Raw genomic sequence first — 18,855 nt, forward strand, 5'->3', positions numbered from 1 at the left:
TGCTCTTATAAAGCATCTCCTTCTGTATTTTTTTCCTACAATATACCAAAGTAATTCTGTGCTTATTTTTCAGCTTTGCAGTCCCCAAAAAGACCATGAAGCCCTGAGAGTAATGGAAAGGTTCCTGAAATTGAGGTCACTGTGGAAGGTAAAGGCCAGTCCTTGGCATGTTTCTGTTGATTCTCCAGTTTAATAGTTATGTCAATTCACTAGCTACATGTGTATACAGATGAAGGTAACCAAATTAGTTTTACATGTGAACAGCTGCCTGTGATAAAGCTAAATTTCCGAATGTCTTTAATTAATTTAATTTCTGAATGTCTTTAATTAATTAATTAATCAATCAGAGATCTCTCCTCTACACGAGGTGCCATCCTTTCCTGAAGGAGCTCCTTGTAAAGTGCATGAGGTGTTCTTTTTTTTTTTTTTTTTTTTTTTTGAGACAGAGTTTCACTCTTGTTGTCCAGGCTGGAGTGCCGTGGCGCTATCTTGGCTCACGGCAACCTCTGCCTCCTGCGTTGAAGTGATTCTTTGGCTTCAGCCTCCCGAGTAGCTGGGATTACAGGTGCCCACCACCACACCCAGCTAATTTTGTATTTTTAGTAGAGACAGGGTTTCTCCATGTTAGTCAGGCTGGTCTCGAACTCCTGACCTCAGGTGATCCATCTGCCTCGGCCTCCCAAAGTGCTGGGATTACAGGCACAAGCCACTGTGCCTGGCCAAGGTGTTCCTTTTGGTAAAAAGTCACACTCCGTGACCACACAGGCCTGAGCCTGAATTTATAAAGATTTGAACAAGGTGAACAATGACACTATGTAGAAGGGAGGTTAATTCCAAGGTGACAGGAACTTTATGAAGTAAATTACACTTAAATTAGGCCTTGCTGGAAGAGAAGAATGTCACCAGGGAGAGACAAAGCTACTCCTGATAGAAGGAATAGCATGAGCAAAAGTGCAGATTAAAAAGTCCAGGTAATGATGACAATCTCATTCTAGGGAGCATATTTTATTCCAACTATATCTGGTTTTAGAGTCAGAAGAAGTCCTGGGACCAGCTGGTTCTAGGGTCACAGTAGTTGTACTCTAAAGCAACTCATCCATACTGTCTTCAATTGATATATTAGTGAGGGAAGCAACTGAAGAAGTAATGACCCCAAAGCTTCACCAGGATAGTGAGATGAGAGGCCACCACAAAGACCAAGACGTTCAGAAGGAAAGGCAGGACAGTGAGAAGACAAGCTGTCCTGAAGCCAAGTAACACATGCTTAGGTTGAGAGGTGGAGGAGAAGGTGTTTTATAGCATGGTGACACATTCTGGAAAAGCACTGAGAGCTGCACAAGACAGTGGTGTGAGCCTCCGCAAGGAGAGAGTGCCAGGTCAGTGAGCCCTGGGGGAATACAGTCTCCTTTAAAATATTCTGGACAGAGGAGAGCAGCTAGCAAAGTGAGTCTGATTTCTACTCTTTGTTTCACCTCCTAACTCTAGTATAAAGTGACATTGTATATGCTGGTGCTCTGATCTCGGTCTGTGGATATTAGATATTAAGATTGGGGAGAAAATAAAACAGCCAGTTAAAGTGCACCATTTTTACAGGCACTGTCAGTAGCATATAAGAAATAGCATGTTTCTCAAAAGTAAATTAGTTCATAGTAGTCAGTTGGCACATTCAGCGTGTACTTCTATGAGATTTTTTTGGTATCTTTAAACTCTTCATTCATTAATCCTGTTAACTCAAAGCTTATTTAATAACATAAGCTCTTGGTTATGAACTAGATGTTAGGAACAATAGAGAAATGTAGAGCTAATGTCATGAGTTAAAAGGATTGGGGCTGTAGGAATAATGTTACCAGGAATAACTTGAGGAATGTTTGCTACTGTAGCTAGCTGTGATTTTCCAAATAGGGAGGTGCCTGTTTTTCTCACATAAAAGTAATTGTGCAGGTAGGCTGAGGCTGACATTGGTTCAGTTGCTCAAACATGGTTAAGACTGGCTTCCCTGTGCCTCTCTTCACTCTCCTTTCTGGTGCACGATGACCAAGAGAGCTCCTGTCATCATATCTCCATCCATCATGTCTCCATCCAATTATAAGTAAAGAAAATGCAGCATGAGCCCTGCCTGCACCCATGGTCAGGAAAAGCAAGAGGCTTTTTTTGAATCCTAGCAGAATTTTGCATAAGCCTCTTGGTTTTAAAAAAGATGAATTTTAAAATAATAAAATAAAGCACCAACTCTGAGGCCAAAGTGATAGGATTTAAATCTGTGCTCTGCCACTTAGAAAAATTACTTAAATTCTCTGTTGTTTAGGTTGCACACATGTAAAATGGGAGGAGGAAAATAGTATTTGACTCATGATTTTTAAAATTTGAGATGTTATTTCTTTAATAAACAGCTGCTATCATTTCAGAACACTTGCTATTTAGGCAGTTAGGAATTTTGCACTAGAAGGAATGTAAAGAAAGATGGTGGGCATTTGTAATGGATTTAACATTCATCATTTGGCTGCCTGACTGACCCCCAGAGCTGTGATTTTACTCATGAATTTTTCAGAAGTCCCTTAGCTAGCAATGAGTGTAACCAGCCTCCCACTCTCACCATTCAGTGCTCTTTGTTCTTCTCTGTTTCCCCTCAAATTTGTTTACCCTCACAGAGTGATTAAAACTTGCATTTCTTTTCTTTCCTTTTTAGAGACAGGGTCTTGCTCTGTCACTCAGGCTGTAGTGCAGTGGTGTGATCATGGCTCGCTGTAGCTTCAAACTCCTGGGCTCAAGCAGTACTCCCACCTCAACCTCCCAAGTAGCTGGGACTACAGACGTACACCACCATGCAAAGCTAAATTTTTTATTTTTTGTTGTAGAGATGGGATAGTGCTGTGTTTCCCAGGATGGTCTCAAACTCCTAGCCTCAAGTGATCCTCCTGCCGCAGCCTCCCAAATTGCTGGGATTATAGGCAGGTATGAGCCACCTGTGCCTGGCCCCCATTCCCTTTTTTTAAATAACAACTTTATTGAAATATAGTTCACATACCATAAATTCATTTATCAAAGTATGCAATTCAGTGGTTTTTATAATATTCATGGAGCTGTGCATCTATCATCACAATCCATTTTAGAAGCTTTCATTACCCTGTAGAGAAATCCACACTTCTTAGCCACTTCTACTCCCCTCATCCCCCTGTGTTCCCATAGGCAACCACTGATCTATTTTCTGTCACTATAGATTTGCCTAATCTGGACCTTTTTTTTCTTCTTTTTTTTGAGACAGAGTCTTGCTCTGTCATCTAGGCTGGAGTGCAATGGTGCAATCTCAGCTCACTGCAATCTCTGCCTCCTGGGTTCAAGCAATTCTTCTGCCTCAGTCTTCTGAGTAGCTGGGATTATGGGCGCCTGCCACCACACCTGGCTAATTATTGTATTTTTAGTAGAGACAGGGTTTCACCATGTTGGTCAGGCTGGTCTCAAACTCCTGACCTCATGATCTGCCTGCCTCGGCCTCCCAAAGTGGGATTACAGGTGTGAGCCACCGCACCCGGCTTGGACCTTTTATATAAATAGGATTGTGCAATATGTGATTGTTTGTGGCTCAGTTTTTTTTCCCTCTTAGCACAGTGTTTTCAGAATTCCTTCCTGTCATAGCATGTGTCAGTATTTCATTCCTTCTATGGCTGAATAATATTCCATGGTAGAGACACACCACATTTTGTTTATTCATCAGTTGATGAACATTTGGGTTGTTTCCATGTATTGGCCACTGTGAATAATGCTGCTATGAATATTCATTTATAAGTTTTTGTGTGGACATATATTTTTATTTCTCTGGGATATATACCTAGGAGAGAAATTGTTGCATTCTATGATACTGTACATTTAGCCTTTTGAGAAACTATTTTCCAAAGTGGTTACACCAGTCAGGTGCAGTGACTCACACCTGTAATCCCAGCTACATGAGAGGCTGAGGTGGGAGGATCACTTGAGCCTACAAGTTAAAAGAGACCAGCCTGGGCAAGATAGTGAGATCCTATCTCGATTTTTTAAAAAATCAAATTAAAATGACAAGAAAGAAACACCCAAACAAAGTGGTTAAACCATTTTTTGTTCCTACCTATAATGTATGTGGGTTCCAATTTCTTCAAATCTTCACCAGCATTTCTTTTTTTGAGACAGGATCTCGCTGTGTCACCCAGGCAGGAGTGCAATAGTGTGATCATGGCTCACTCCAGCCTTGAACTCTCAGACACTTGGGATCCTTTTACCTCAGCCTCTTGAGCAGTTGGGACTACAGTCACAAGCCACCACACTCAGCTAATTTTTTTTATTTTTAGTAGAGACAGGGTTTCACTATGTCACTCAGGCTGGATTTCGAACTCCTGGACCCAAGTGATCCACCTGCCTTGGCCTCCCAAACTGCTGGGATTATAGGAGTGAACCACCATGCCTGGTCCTCTATCTCTTTTCTCTCTTCCTTTTTTCCTTGCTAGATTGAAATGTGTCATGTACCAGCTATCCATCCAATGACTGCCCATCAGTTCCAAATTCACCCTTCACTGCCTGCTCTGCAAACATAGACGTGGGTTCCTTATATGCTTCCTCTATCAGCTGGTGCATTATTAAATGTTGTCACTACATTGTGCTAGAGGGACTTTGTAAGAGGCTGTTCTTTCTGATTGTAGTGTGTCAATCTCCACAGCCACTGAGCTTGTCCAGCACTGGGCTCCTGCCCTGCACGGTGCTCAGCAGCACCCAGTGACCAGCAGTTTCTCTGCACCTGCATGGGTGGTTTTGTAGTGAGACAACTGTTCATTCATAGCTTAATCTAGCACCATAGAAGGCAGATTTTCAGCAAATTCCAGAGGGCAGATTGCTAGCATGTTCCACCATGTGGTAATGCAGCAATTCTGCCATTGAATTACCCATGACTGTGCCCTCTCCAAGGGTGACTGGATCTCAGCCCTAGTGAGGAGTCCCTTTCTTGGTCACTCCATCTCATCATAGGGACAGTAGGGGCAGTTACTGTTCATTGTATCAGCTGGTCCTATACTTTTTTTTTTTTTTTTTTTTTTTGAGACAGGGTCTCCCTCTGTTGCCCAGGCTAAAGCACAGTGACGAAATCATAGCTCACTGCAGCCATGACCTCCCTGGCTCAAGCAATACTCCCACCTCAGCCTCCCAAGTAGCTAGGACTACAGGTGTGCACCACCACACCTGGCTATTTTTTTTTCTTTGGTAGAGACAGGGTCTCACTGTGTTTCCCAGGCTGGTCTCAAACTCCTGGCCTGAAGCAATCCTCCTGCCTTGGCTTTTCATATTACTGGAATTATAAGCATGAGCCACCATGCCTGGCCTCTGATAGTCCTATGTTCTCTAGAGTTCTTTTTACTTTTTGGTAGCCAATCTCTTATTATGCTGTTGCCCTGTTATAATGAATAATTCTCTGTATTAAATTTTACCACTTTAAACTTTTGAGTGGTTTTTGTCTCCTGATTGGACTCTAATATGCTAAGAAGGGTCCCGGCAGATAGACTCACACAGATGGGATTTGGGCATAGGTTTGGTTATCCAAGGGACCATGCTGAGCTCCTTGCCAATGGGAAATGGGATGCTGGTGATTTCCAGGAAGTGACCTCACAGTTTTCTTGGGGGACTTCACTGGTCCTTCTTCAGGAAACCCTCTCCTTACCCCCATCATCACTCTTTCACTCTCGTCTTTACTCATCTTTAGCCTCAGCCGAGATGTCTCACCCCACTCTCTCTGATGCAACAAGAAGCCCCTGGGGAACGTTTCAGTCCCACTCTGTACTTCTGTCACATGCTCATCACAGTCTGGTAAGTGCTGGCATACGATTCCTAGATTAGTCCATTTTGCATTGCTATAAGGAAACACCTGAGGCTGGGTACTTTATAAAGAAAAACAGTTTATTTGGCTCACAGTTCTGCAGACTATACAAGTAGCATGGTGCCAGGCTGGGCACAGTGGCCCACACCTGTAATCCCAGCACTTTGGGACGCTGAGGCAGGAGGATTGCTTGAGCCCAGAAGTTTGAAACCAGCCTGGGAAACATGGTGAGACATTGTCTCTACTAAAAAAAAAAAAAAAAAAAAAAATCAGCCAGGCATGATGGTACACTGATGCATGCCTAATGCATGCCTATGGTCCCAGCTACTTGGGAGGCTAAGGTAAAAAGATCTCTTTAGCCCAGGAGGTCAGGGTTGCAGTGAGCCATAATTACACCACTGCTCTCTAACCTGGGTGTCAGAGTGAGACCCTGTCTCAGAAAAAAAAAAGCATAGTGCCAGCATCTGCTGGTGAGGACCTCAGGAGGTTTCCACTCATGGTAGAAGGAGAAGGAGGAGCCGGCACATCACTTGGTGAGAAGATGGAGCAAGAGAGAGGGGAGGAGGTGCCAGCCTCTTTAAACAGTTAGCTCTCACATGAACTAGTAGAGAGAGAACTCACTTATTACCATGGGGAGGGCACTAAGCCATTCATGAGGGATCTGCCCCCATGACCCACACACCTCCCACCAGGCACCACCTCCAACATTAGGGATTTAATTTCAATATGAGAATTGGAGGAGACAAACATTCAAACTATATCAATTTCCTGCTACCCTATAAGCTCTGTGAGGGCAGAAACTCTTATACCTTGTTCACTGCTGTTTCCTGGGCACCTATTATAGTGCCTGGTATGTAGTAGGTGCTCAAGAAATATTTGTTAGAGCCTGATGTGTTGGCTCAAGCCTGTAATTCCAGCACTTTGGGAGGAGGGGGCCAGGGGATTGCTTGTGCCCAGAAGTTGAAGACCAACCTGGGCAACATAGTGAGACCCTGTCCCTAGAAAAAATAATAAACTGGTTGGGTGCAGTGGCTCGTGCCTGTGATCCCAGCCGTTTGGGAGGCCGATGTGGGTGGATCACCTGAGGTCAGGTGCTCAAGACCGGCCTGGCCAACATGGTGAAACCCCGTCTCTACTAAAAAGACAAAAATTAGCTAGGAATGGTGGCATACACCTGTAATCCTAGCTACCTGGGAGGCTAAGGCAGGAGAATTGCTTGAACCTGGGAGTTGGAGGTTGCAGTAAGCCGAGATCATCCCACTGCACTCCAGCCTGGGTGACAGGGTGAGACTTCATCTCAACAACAAAAAAAAGAAAGAAAGAAAGAAAAAGGAAAAATAATATACTTAACCAGGTGTGGTGGTACATGCCTGTAATCCCAACTACTTGGGAGGCTGAAGTGGGAGGATCACTTGATCCCAGAAGATGGAAGCTGCAGTGAGCCATAATCACCCCACTATACTTCAGCCTGTGTGACAGAGGGGGACTCTGTCTCAAAAAAAGTAAAAAAAAAAAAAAAAAAAAATTTGTTGGGGAAAAAAAAAAGTGAACAAGAAAAGGTGTCAGGAGAGTACTGTGAATGTGGGTCATGTCAGTAGAGTGTAGGGACTTGGGCAGGAGTGGCTGGACCCCAAGAGTAGGTTGGTGGAGACCAGGTCATTCATCCTAAGCAGTTTGCCTTGTAGCATGTAGATGAAATATCCCACGTTGGCTGCTGGTGACTGAACTGGGCTTCCTGTTTCTGTGTTTGGTTTGAGCATCACAGTGTTGAAGAACTGTTGAAGTGAATACCTTGCAGTTTGCTACAGTTTCCCCCGGTCTCCCACATTACTCCAGCCTCCTTCCCTCACGTAGGTTGCCTGACCCGCTGATACCTGTGTTTGCTATCCCTGCAGATGGGTGGGTAGGAGGCAATTTAAGGAGGAAGATTTAATATATGAGTTATAGAAAGATAAATAGACTGGGCACAGTGGCTAAGGCCTATAATCCCAGCACTTTGGGAGGCCAAGGCAGGAGGATTAGTTTGACCCAGGAGTTCAAGACCAGCCTGGGCCACATAGTGAGAACACCCTCTCTACAAAAAATGAAAAAAATTAGCCAGGCATGGTGGCATGCACCTACAATCCCAGCTACTTAGGAGGCTGAAGTGAGAGGATAGCTTGAGTCCAGGAATTGAAAGCCTCAGTGAGCCATGACCTTGCCACTATACTCCAGCCTGGGTGATAGAGTGAGAGACCCTATCTCAGAAAAAAAAAAGCAAGAGAGAGATAAATAGATCCAGCATTGGTGGGAGTGTGCTTTTGAGTGCTCTTTAGGAGAAAATTTTATTTTAACATTTTTTTCTTCTTTAAATTTTTTATATTCTCTTTTCTTTTCTTTTTTTTTTTTTTTTTTTTGAGATGGAGTTTTGCTCTGTCACCCAGGCTGGAGTACAATGGCACAGTCTCAGCTCACTGCAACCTCCACCTCCTGGGTTCAAGCGATTCTCCTGCCTCAGCCTCCTGAGTAGCTGGGACTACAGGCCCGTGCCACCATACCCAGCTAATGTTTGTGTTTTTAGTAGAGACGGGTTTCTCCATGTTGGCCAGGCTGGTCTTGAACTCCTTACCTCGTTATCCATCTGCCTCGGCCCCCCAAAGTGCTGGGATTAGAGGCGTGAGCCACTGTGCCTGACCAAATTTTTTATATTCTAGCAAACCATTTCTTCAACAAGGAGAAATTAATTTCATCCAAAGAGCCCTAGGAGCAGGGCAGACTCAGAAAATCAGAGGCACTGTACTCAGTTTGAGCAGCTTATATATTTGGACCGCTAAGTTGGCCAGCATCAGTCTGGGTCCATTCTCTTCTCTTTAATTTCTCAAACACAAAGTGCCCTGCTGGAGTCTGAAGTCAGATATGCAGTAGATCAGCAGTGACTCGGCAGCCTGCTATGTTTTGAGGCCTTACGCTAGGAAATGTGTGGGATACAAAATGTAAGGGAAGGCTGGAATAGAGCATCTCCTGGGGAAACAAGAGCCAGAGATATGGTGTTGCCCCATGGAGACAGCCAGCTGGTGTTTGGCAGTGCTTTGTGGAAAGGCCGTACTTTGGTAAGGTCTCTTCAATCTGGAATGTGGCCTACAATATTATAGGCCCCCAAACTCCAGTTTTGTTTTTTGTTTTTTGTTTTTTTTTTTAAGACAGAGTCTCGCTCTGTCACCTATGCTGGAGTGCAGTGGTGCGATCTCGGCTCACTGCAACCTCCACCTCCCGGGTTCAACTGATTTTCCTACCTCAGCCTCCTGAGTAGCTGGGATTACACACATCCACCACCACACCCAGCTAATTTTTGTATTTTTAGTAGAGATGGGGTTTCACCATGTTGGCCAGGCTGGTCTCGATCTCCTGACCTCAGATGGTCCACCGCCTCGGCCTCCCAAAGTGCTGGGATTACAGGTGTGAGCCACTGCGCCTGGCCAAACTCCAGTTTTTCATGTTCCCTGCATAGGTCAGGGTTGTAGGGAGTGATTCATTCTAGCAGAACTCCCTCGATTTTAAGGCAGGTATTCTATTTATTAATTGACAAAGGAGGCATATTTCTCCCCTGGTAATATAAAGATTTAGGTCCTTTTCCCAGTGACTCTGTTTCCACTGTGAGGGTTCTTGGAAAACTAAGCAGAGGATGAGGAAAAGACTGTGAACAAGCTTGCTGGTCCCTCCCTGTCCTACAAAAGAGCATACCTCTTCTGTAACCAGAAAACCCTTTTATTTAGTCAAGGCTGGACAGACTGAGATGAGGGGGTGTGTGTGTGTCTGCATGTGTCTGTGTGTGTGCGTGTGTGTGTGTGTGTGTGTATGTATGTGTATGTTGAGACAGGGTCTCACTCTGTCACCCAGGCTGACATGCAGTGGTGAGATCAGAGCTCACTGCAGCTTCCACTTCTGCAGCTTCCACTTTCATCCTCCCACTTCAGCCTGCAGAGTAGCTGGGACTATAGGAATGTGCCACTGCACCCAGCTCATTTTCTAATTTTTTGTAGAGATGAGGTTTCACTGTGTTGCCTAGGCTGGTCTTGAACTCCTGGCCTCATGGGATCCTCCTGCCTTAGTCTCCCAATGGGCTGGGATTATAGGTATGGGCCACCTCAGCTGACCTACGATGATTTTTCAACAATGTGATTCCTCTTTTACAGAGCCACCTAAGCTGAAGATTCCCTTGAGAACAAGGGCTAGCCTGTGATTTCGTGACCTTTCTTCCATTTGTGGTTCTTGCCAAGTGGAATTTAAATGACCTTTTATCAAGATGGATAAACCCAAGTTTCCCAGTGCTGGAATATAGAAAATGGATGGATAAGTAAGTCCCACTCAGCACCCATAGCCCAGACATGGGGACCTCAACACACCTGGGTCCCAGACATCACCTTTCATTGTGGGTAGCTCAGAGATGACATTCTTGGTTGTTAAGTACCCACTGGCAATAGTTTATATAACAGCAAGTGAAGAAATAAATAGTCACCAAAACATTTTCTGTTCCCAATTCCAGCATTAATTGGATTAGATAGTTATCTTATGAAGAATTTTCATATACCACAGTCCTGACCATATGTTCAAGTCAACAGAAAAATTCTATTAAACAGTCAACCTTCTGTCTCACTCTGTTGCCCAGACTGGAGTGCAGTGGTGCAATTATGGCTCACTGCAGGCTCAAGCAATCCTCCTGACTCAGCCTCACAAGTAGCTGGGACTACAGGTGCTTGTCACCACACCTCACTAATTTTCTCATTTTATATATATATATCTCTCTCAATACCCCAGGACTGACTGGAAAACTTGAGTATGTGTGGATTTTGGTATACATAGAAATGGAGGAGCTGGAACCAATCCCCCCATATACCAAGGGACAAATTGTATCTGTTTTTACAGTTATACTGTAGGATACATTATGTTCCATGACAATGGTAATTTTTAGCAACAATTTTTAATTGAGTGGAATTACCATAAAAATAATAAAAGTAGCAGCTAATATTTACTGAGCTGTTATGAGATCCCTATAAATACCATAGATTTTTAAATTCCCCGTAACTCTTCCTTATTTCACTTAACCACTTTATCTTAAATTACTCATGCTTGCTTCGGTAGCACATATACTAAAGTTGGAACAATAGAGAGATAGGCATGGCCTCTGTGCAAGAATGACATGCAAATTTGCGAAGCATTCCATATTTTTTTAAAAAAGAGAAAAAAAATACTCCAAGATTTTCACTGTGTTTGTGCATATGACCTTTTGTTTAGGTTGAATTATATCCAAAGATGATATTTCCAGAAGTGAGATTACTGTGAGTCACAGGGTATGAGCATTCTTATTATGCTTGATGTAAATTGCCAAGCTTTCAGGCATGGTGGCTGTCGACCTATAATCCCAGCACTTTTGGAGGTTGAGGTGGGAGGACTGCTTGAGGCCAGGAGTTGGAGGAGGCAGTATAGTGAGTCACTGTCTGTATTATTTTTTAAAAATTGCCAAGCTTTACCCTGGAAGGTTTATTTACAATTTAAACATCACTAATAGTATAAGAAAATGCCCATTTCACTGCACCTTTGCCAGCACAGGGTATTATAATGTAACAAGTTGTTTTCTGTTTGATTATTTTTAATAAATAAAAGACCTCATATTACTTTATTTTCATTTGTCACTTTTTTTTTTTGAGACAGAGTCTTGCTCTCTCACCAGGCTGGAATGCAGTGGCATGACCTTGGCTCACTGCAACCTCCGCCTCCCAGGTTCAAGCAATTCTCCTGCCTCAGCCTCCTGAGTAGCTGGGATTACAGGCACACGCCACCATGCCTGGCTAATTTTTGCATTTTTAGTAGAGACAGGGTTTCACCATGTTCATCAGGCTGGTCTTGAACTCCTGAACTCATGATCCATCCACCTCGGCCTCCCAAAGTGCTGGGATTACAGGCGTGAGCCACTGTGCCCATCTTATTTGTCACATTTTAACATCTTTTCTTATGTTAGCTTGTTAGCTTTATTTCTTTATTGTCTTTGTTTTTTGAGACTAAGTCTCGCTCTGTCTTCCAGGCTTGAGTGTAGTGGCACAAGCACAGTCTCAACTTACCACAGTCTTGACCTCCTGGGCTCAGGTGATCCTTCCACCTCAGTAGCTGGGACTGTAGGCACATGCCACCGTGCCTGGCAATTTTTTTTTTTTTTTTTTTTTTTTTTTTAGTACAGATGATGTCTTGCTATGTTTTCCAGGCTGGTCTGGAACTCCTGCCCTCAAGCAATCCTCCCCGACCCCCTCCCAAAGTGCTGGTATTATAAGTGTGAGCCACCATGCCTGGGCTGTCTGTGACTTCTCCATTTATTTATAGAGTTAATGTGTCTTTTACTAATTTGATGATCTATTTATTTAATCTCTTTAAATTATAAAAATAGTAAATATTTTTAAGAAAGAAGTGAAAATTTTCCTTTGCTCTTTAGACCCATAATCTTATCTCAGGAAATAATTGCTATTGAGAAAAAGGGCCATATTTTTCAAGATACAGGCTAATTGGACATCACTTCACATTTTCATATTTCATGGACATCTATGACAATACCTATTGATCTTTCTTAATCCTTTTCATGGTTGCATAATATTTTATTATATGGATGTATCACAGTTTACCAGTCAGCCGCTATAGGCATTTAGGCTCCTTCTACTATTTGCTTTGAGCTCTTTATATAATTAAAAATTAACCCCCTCAGCCAGATGTGGCAGCTCACACCTGTAATTCCAGCACTTTGGAGGGCTGAGGTGGGAGAACTGCTTGAGGGTAGGAGATTACCATCAGCCTGGTCAACATAATGACACTTTGTCTCTACTGAAAATTAAAAAAAAAAAATGAGCTGGACATTGTGGTGGACACCTGTAGTCCCAGCTCCTAGGGAGGCTGAGACTGGAGGATCACTTGAGCCTAGGAGGTTGAGGCTGCAGTAAGCTATGATCATACCACTGCACTCCAGCTTTGGTAACAGAGTAAGACTGTGTTTCTTAAATAAAATAAAAATCAGGTGGGAAGATTTCTTGAGCCCAGGAGGTTGAGGCTGCAGTGAGCTGTGATCGCACTACTGCAGTACAGCCTTGGCAATAGAGCAAGACCCTTTCTCAAAAAATAAAATAAAATAAAAATTACCCTTTATCCTATTTCCCAGTGACACCTTCCCTCCTACATTTTTCCTAGAAGCCCTTGAATTTTGTTTGCTTTTCACATACCATTTAAAACTTTTAAGTACTGATGTCTGTCTGTGTCATCCCTCTTTTTTTTTTTCTTTTTTTTTTAAAGAATGTCTTTATGTCACTTTCAGCTGAATCTACCATGAAAGACTTCAGAGTCCAGGAAGAGAGACTGACTGGGCAACATCTTATTCAGGTACAAAAAGACTTGAACTATAACACAAAAATGGTCAAATAACAGTACATGCATGAAGTGCAATGGGAAGCTCTTCCGGAGGGTGAGAGAAGCTTCCAGTTAAGATAACATTGAAACCGGGTCCTGAAAGATGAGGAAGAGTTGCATGAGAGTGGGGAGGGAAGGGGGAGGTGGAGGGGTGGGGAATGGGCTGGAATGGGTTGGAGTGAGCTGCCCAGGCAGGGAAACCAGCACTGTAAAGACCTGGACAATGAAAATGGCACATTTTATTCAGGGAATGGTGAATTAAGTGTGGCAGGAATGCTTTGGAGAGACAGTAATTTGCTTGTATGGAATTTTGCCCAAGAGACCTCATTACAGTTTCTAATCTGTTGACGTTATTATGCATCCCTGTCCTTGTCAAATAGTTTAGAATAGGTATAATGATCACAATAACACCAATCATAGTATTTCATTAGTTCTCACAAAATCACAGATAGGTGCCACAGTTATCTCTATTTTACACACAAAATGATGAAGACTTGTGGATAATAAGTGATTTGCCCAAGCTCACCTGGATATTAAGACTGAGTCAAATGTTGGGTCTTGTTTGACTTTAATGCTTGCTTTGTTCATGAGCACCATGCATTGCCTCTCCTATGCAGTTAAGCAGGTAGACAAGTGAGAGAAGAACCCATGTTTCTCTCTACTCACACACTTCTGACCAAATGTGAGTGCAGAGTTTCTACACCAATTCTCCAACTCTCTGGATACCAACTGCATATCCCACAGTTCCATCCTGACACTACCTGGAGTTAGTGCAGACCCTACAGATTAGGGGCTCAGTCCCACGAGACCAACCTCACTTTAGATGCTAGTTGCAAGTCCTAGGTTGTCACCTGTATTTTGACCAACCAGTTAGAAATCAGGGGTTCCCATGACCCTCTTCTTGGGTTTAATTATTTGCTAGAACAACTCACAGAACTTAGAAAAACAGGGTTTTTTTCCTTTTTTTTTAAGAGACAGGGTCTCGTTCTGTTGCCCAGGCTGGAGTGCACTGGTGCAATCATAGCTCATTGAAGCCTCAACCTCCAGGGCTCAAGTGATTTTCCTGCTTCAGCCTCTCAAGTAGCTGGAATTACAAGTTTCCCACCACCACATCTGGCTAATTTTCTTAATTTTTTGTATAGATGGGGTCTTGTTACATTGCCCAGTCTGGTCTCAAATTCCTGGGCTCAAGTGATTCCCCCACCTCTGCCTCCAAAAGTGCCGGGATTACAGGCATGAGCCACCACATCTGGCCAGTTTATTTTCTATTACTGGCTCAGTGTAAAGGCTGCATCTCAGGAACAGCCAATGAGAGAGATGTATTGCAGGGTAAGTGGGGAGGGGCACAGAGCTTCCATGCCCTCTGTTGGGCATGCTACCCTCCCAGCACCTCCTTGTGTTCAGCAACACAGAAGCTCTCCAAACCCTGTTGTTTAGGATTTTTATGGAGGCATGATTGATAAAATCATTGGCCATTGGTGGTTAAGTCAATCTCCAGCCCCTTTTGCCTCCTGGAGTTCAGCCAGTAAGGCTGAAAGTTCCAAGCCTCAAAAAATGTGGTTGGGGTTGGGCACGGTGGCTCACGCCTGTAATCCCAACACTTTGGGAGGCCGAGGTGGGCAGATCACCTGATGTCAGGAGTTCAAGACCAGCCTTACCAACATGATGAAACCCCGTCTCTACTAAAAATACAAAAATTAGCTGGTCATGGTGGCACATGCCTGTAATCCCAGCTACTCAGGAGGCTGAGGCAGGAGAATAGCTTGAACCCGGGAGGCGGAGGTTGTGGTGAGCCGAGATTGTCCCATTGCACTCCAGCCTGGGCTGCAAGAGCCAAACTCCATTTAAAAAAAAAAAATGTGGTTGGTTTCTCTGGCAACCAGCCCTTCTGAAGCAGTCTAGGAACTTCCAGCCACCCAGACATCTCAACAGCATCCCACATGCTTTCTTACCATGCTGCAGATCTGAAAGAACTTAGAGGTCCTTGTGTCAGGAACCTGGGACTAAGACCAAATATTAAAACAGAAGGTGCTCCTATTACCTCTATCACTAAGGACTTTATAAGAGCTTTAGAAGCTTTGTGCCAGGAACCAGGGGCAAATACCAAATATATATTTCTTTTCTTATATTTGAGACAGAGTCTCACTCTCCTACCCAGGCTGGAGTGCAGTGATGTGATCGTAGCTCACTGCAGCCTTGACCTCCTAAGCTAAAGCAATCCTCCCACCTTCACCTCTCCAGTAGCTGGGACTACAGATGTGCATCACCATGCCCAGCTGATTTTAATGTTAATTTTGTAAAGGCAGGGTCTTGCTATGATGCCAAGGCTGATTTTGAACTCTTGGCCTCAAGCATTCCTTCCTCTTTGGCTTCCCAAAATGTTGGGATTATAGATGGGAGCCCCCATGCCCGCCAATCACAAGGATCTTTATAAGAGAAAGGAGGTAGGAGAGTCAGAATTAGAGAAGGAGATGTGGTGATGAAAGAAGAGGTCAGAGAGGAAGATTTGAAGATGCTGCACTTCTGACTTTGAAGATGGAGTCAGGGGCCATCTTCAAGGTGAGTCAAGGAATGGGGGTGGCTTCTAGAAACTGGAAAAGGCAAGGGAGCACATTCTCTCTAGAGCCTCCAAAAGGAATGCAGCCCCTCTGACACCTTGACTTTAGCCTTACTAGACCTAGCTGGGTTTCTGGGCCCCAGAACTGTAAGATGGTAGATTTCTGATGTTTTAAGCCACTAAATGTAGGGTAGTTTGTTGCAGCAGCAAGGAGAAATGAACATGAAGCCAGGGGCAGTTGCTCACGCCTGTAATCCCAGCAATTTGGGAGGCTGAGGTGGGAAGATTGCTGAAGCCCAGGAGCTTAAGACCAGCCTGGGCAACATAGTGAGACCTCATGTCTACAAAAATTTTAAAGAAAAGGCTAGGCACGGTGGTTCACGCCTGTAATCCCAGCACTTTGGGAGGCCGAGGGGGGTGGATCATGAGGTCAGGAGTTCAAGACCAGCCTGGCAAAGATGGTGAAACCCCGTCTCTACTAAAAATACAAAAATAAGCCCAGTGAGGTGGTGTGCACCTGTAATCCCAGCTACTTGGGAGGCTGAGGCAGAGAATCACTTGAATCCGGGAGGCAGAGGTTTCAGTGAGCCAAGATCATGCCATTGCACTCCAGCCTAGGTGACAGAGTAAGACTCTGTCTCAAAAAAAAAAAAAAAATTAGCTAGGTGTTCTGGCGTGCACCTGTAGTCTCAGCTCCTAGGGAGGCTGAAACAGGAGGATTGTTTAAGCCTAGGGCATTGAGGTTGCTGTGAGCTGTGATTGCACCACTGTACTTCAGCCTGGGCAATAGAGCAAGACCCCGTCTCAAAAAGAAAGAAATGAGCATGCTGGGAATGGGGACAGATGGCAATGTTAGGTAGAGTGGTCAGGGTTGGCCTCATAAGTGAAAATTGAGCAAAAGTTTGAAGCAGGTGATGGAGCTGGCCAAGGTGCTGAGGGAAGACCACCGTAGGCTGAGTCAACAGGATAAAGGCATTAGGAGGAAACTCCCTGGTGTGTCTGAGGCTCTGGAAGGAGGCCAGAGGAGCAAAGAGATAGAGGGAGTGAAGCAGGCGAGGAGGCCAGGGAGTTGCTGGGCTGGGATCAGTACAGATCATGTAAGCCCTGGAGGCTATTGCTGGGGCTTTGGCTTTTACTCTGACTGAAATGGGAACTGTGGGTGGGGGTGTTGGGGGTGGGTTCTGAGCAGAGAAGCATCGTGATCTTTCTCCTGATTTAAAAGCACCCCCTGGCTGCTGAGTTGAGAAAGACTGTGGGAAGATTTGGGTAGAAGCAGGGGGGCTGAGATTTGGCAACATCCAGGCGGGAGATGAAGTCAGTCAATAGGATTTCCTGACAGACTGGATGTAAGCTGTGAGAGAAGGCAGGAGTCAAGGTTGAGTTTGGTTCTAATTGAATTATTAAGTAATTTTTGAAAACACTACAGCCTTTCCCAATCCTACCAAGTAAAGGATGCCAGATTAAAGAAATCGCAAGTCAGGCCACACAGGTGCAGTGGCTCACACCTATAGTTGCAACAGTTTGAGAGGCAGAGATGGGAGTATGTTTTAAGGCCATGAGTTCGACAACAGCCTTGCAACATAGCAAGACCTCCCTCTACAAAAAATAAAAGAAAGAAATTTAATAAAATAAAATAAATATGGCCGGGCATGGTGGTGTGTATCTATGGCCCCAGTTACTCAGGAGGCTGAGGTGGGCAGATCTCTTGAGGCTAGGAGTTTGAGACCATCTTGGACAACATAGTAAGACTTCTCTGTCTACAAAAATTTAAAAAAAAAAAATAGCCTGATATGGTGGTACTTGCCTGTATTCCCAGGTACTGGTACAGCTGAGGCAGGAGGATCTCTTGAGCCCAGCTGGTCAAGGCTGCAGTGAGCTATGATTATACCACTGCACTCCAGCCTGGGTGACAGAGCAGGACCCTGTCTCAAAATACAAATATGAATGAAGTGAAATCTCAAGTCAGACCAGTCCCTTCTAGGCTACGCAGGCCTTGCAACCACATAGCTGCGTGATCAGGATTGTGTGGCTGTGGATGAGGAGACCCCTGCCCAATTGTTGTTGGCTATATAATCAGTTTATTTTTAAATATAGTAATCAGATATATTTCATCATGCTTAATGGTCTCAAATATGTGTGGGTTTTGGAATTCTCCTTAGAACAGGTTGTAACATCTTATTGGCTCCATCATTCCCTGATTTTTTTTAATCTTATCAGTTTTTAATAAGATCAGAATTGGTATTAGACTACCTAATCAGTTTTGATTAAGGAGAAAATGAAATTGTTGTTCGCACTTTATCCAAGATTGGTGTCATATTTGCTAAATCAAATCAATACTTGAACAAATGCAAAATTAGGGCTTCTTTATCATGAAACACTATGTCATTCTTGAAGAAGATGCCTTTTTTTATTTTTATTTTTTAAAGATGGTGTCTTGCTTTTGTCGCCCAGGCTGGTGCAATGGCGTGATTTTGGCTCACTGCAACCTCTGCCTTCTGGGTTCAAGCAATTCTCCTGCCTCAGCCTCCTGAGTAGCTGGGATTACAGGTGCCCGCCACCACACCCATCTAATTTTTGTATTTTTAGTAGAGATAGGGTTTCACCGTGTTGGCCAGGCTGGTCTCAAACTCCTGACCTCAGGTGATCTGCCCACCTCAGCCTCCCAAAGTGCAGGGATTACAGGCATGAGCCACCATGCCCAGCCTCCATTTCTTTTTTGTAGTTTTTAATAAACAGCTGCTATCATTGCAGACTTGCTATTTAGGCACTTAGGAATTTTTCACTAGAAGGCATGTAAAGAAAGACCATCAGCATTTGTAATGAATTTAGCATTCATTCTTTGACTGCATGACTGTCCCCAGAGCTTTAACTTTACTAATGAATGTTTCAGAAGCCACTTAGCTAGCAACTGGGCCTTACCAGCCACTTACTCTCGTTATTCAGTGCTCTTTTATTCTTGTCTATTTCTCCTCAAACTTGGCTACACTCACAAAGTGATAAAAACTTGTATTTTCTTTCCTTTTTAGAGACAGGGTCTTGCTCTGTCACC

At 43.9% G+C, this 18,855-nt stretch overlaps 1 non-coding gene across 1 annotated transcript; it reads left to right on the forward strand.

Moving 5' to 3' along the window:
* The first annotated feature begins 10,932 nt into the window (after nucleotides 1-10,932).
* Nucleotides 10,933-11,036, forward strand: LOC112440548 (U6 spliceosomal RNA). Its single transcript, XR_004672753.1, has one exon. It is a non-coding gene; the product is annotated as a U6 spliceosomal RNA (small nuclear RNA).
* Nucleotides 11,037-18,855: the final 7,819 nt, after the last annotated feature.

The sequence above is a fragment of the Pan paniscus genome, chromosome 6 (assembly GCF_029289425.2).
Source record: "Pan paniscus chromosome 6, NHGRI_mPanPan1-v2.0_pri, whole genome shotgun sequence".
In the NCBI taxonomy this organism is placed as follows: Eukaryota; Metazoa; Chordata; class Mammalia; order Primates; family Hominidae; genus Pan; species Pan paniscus.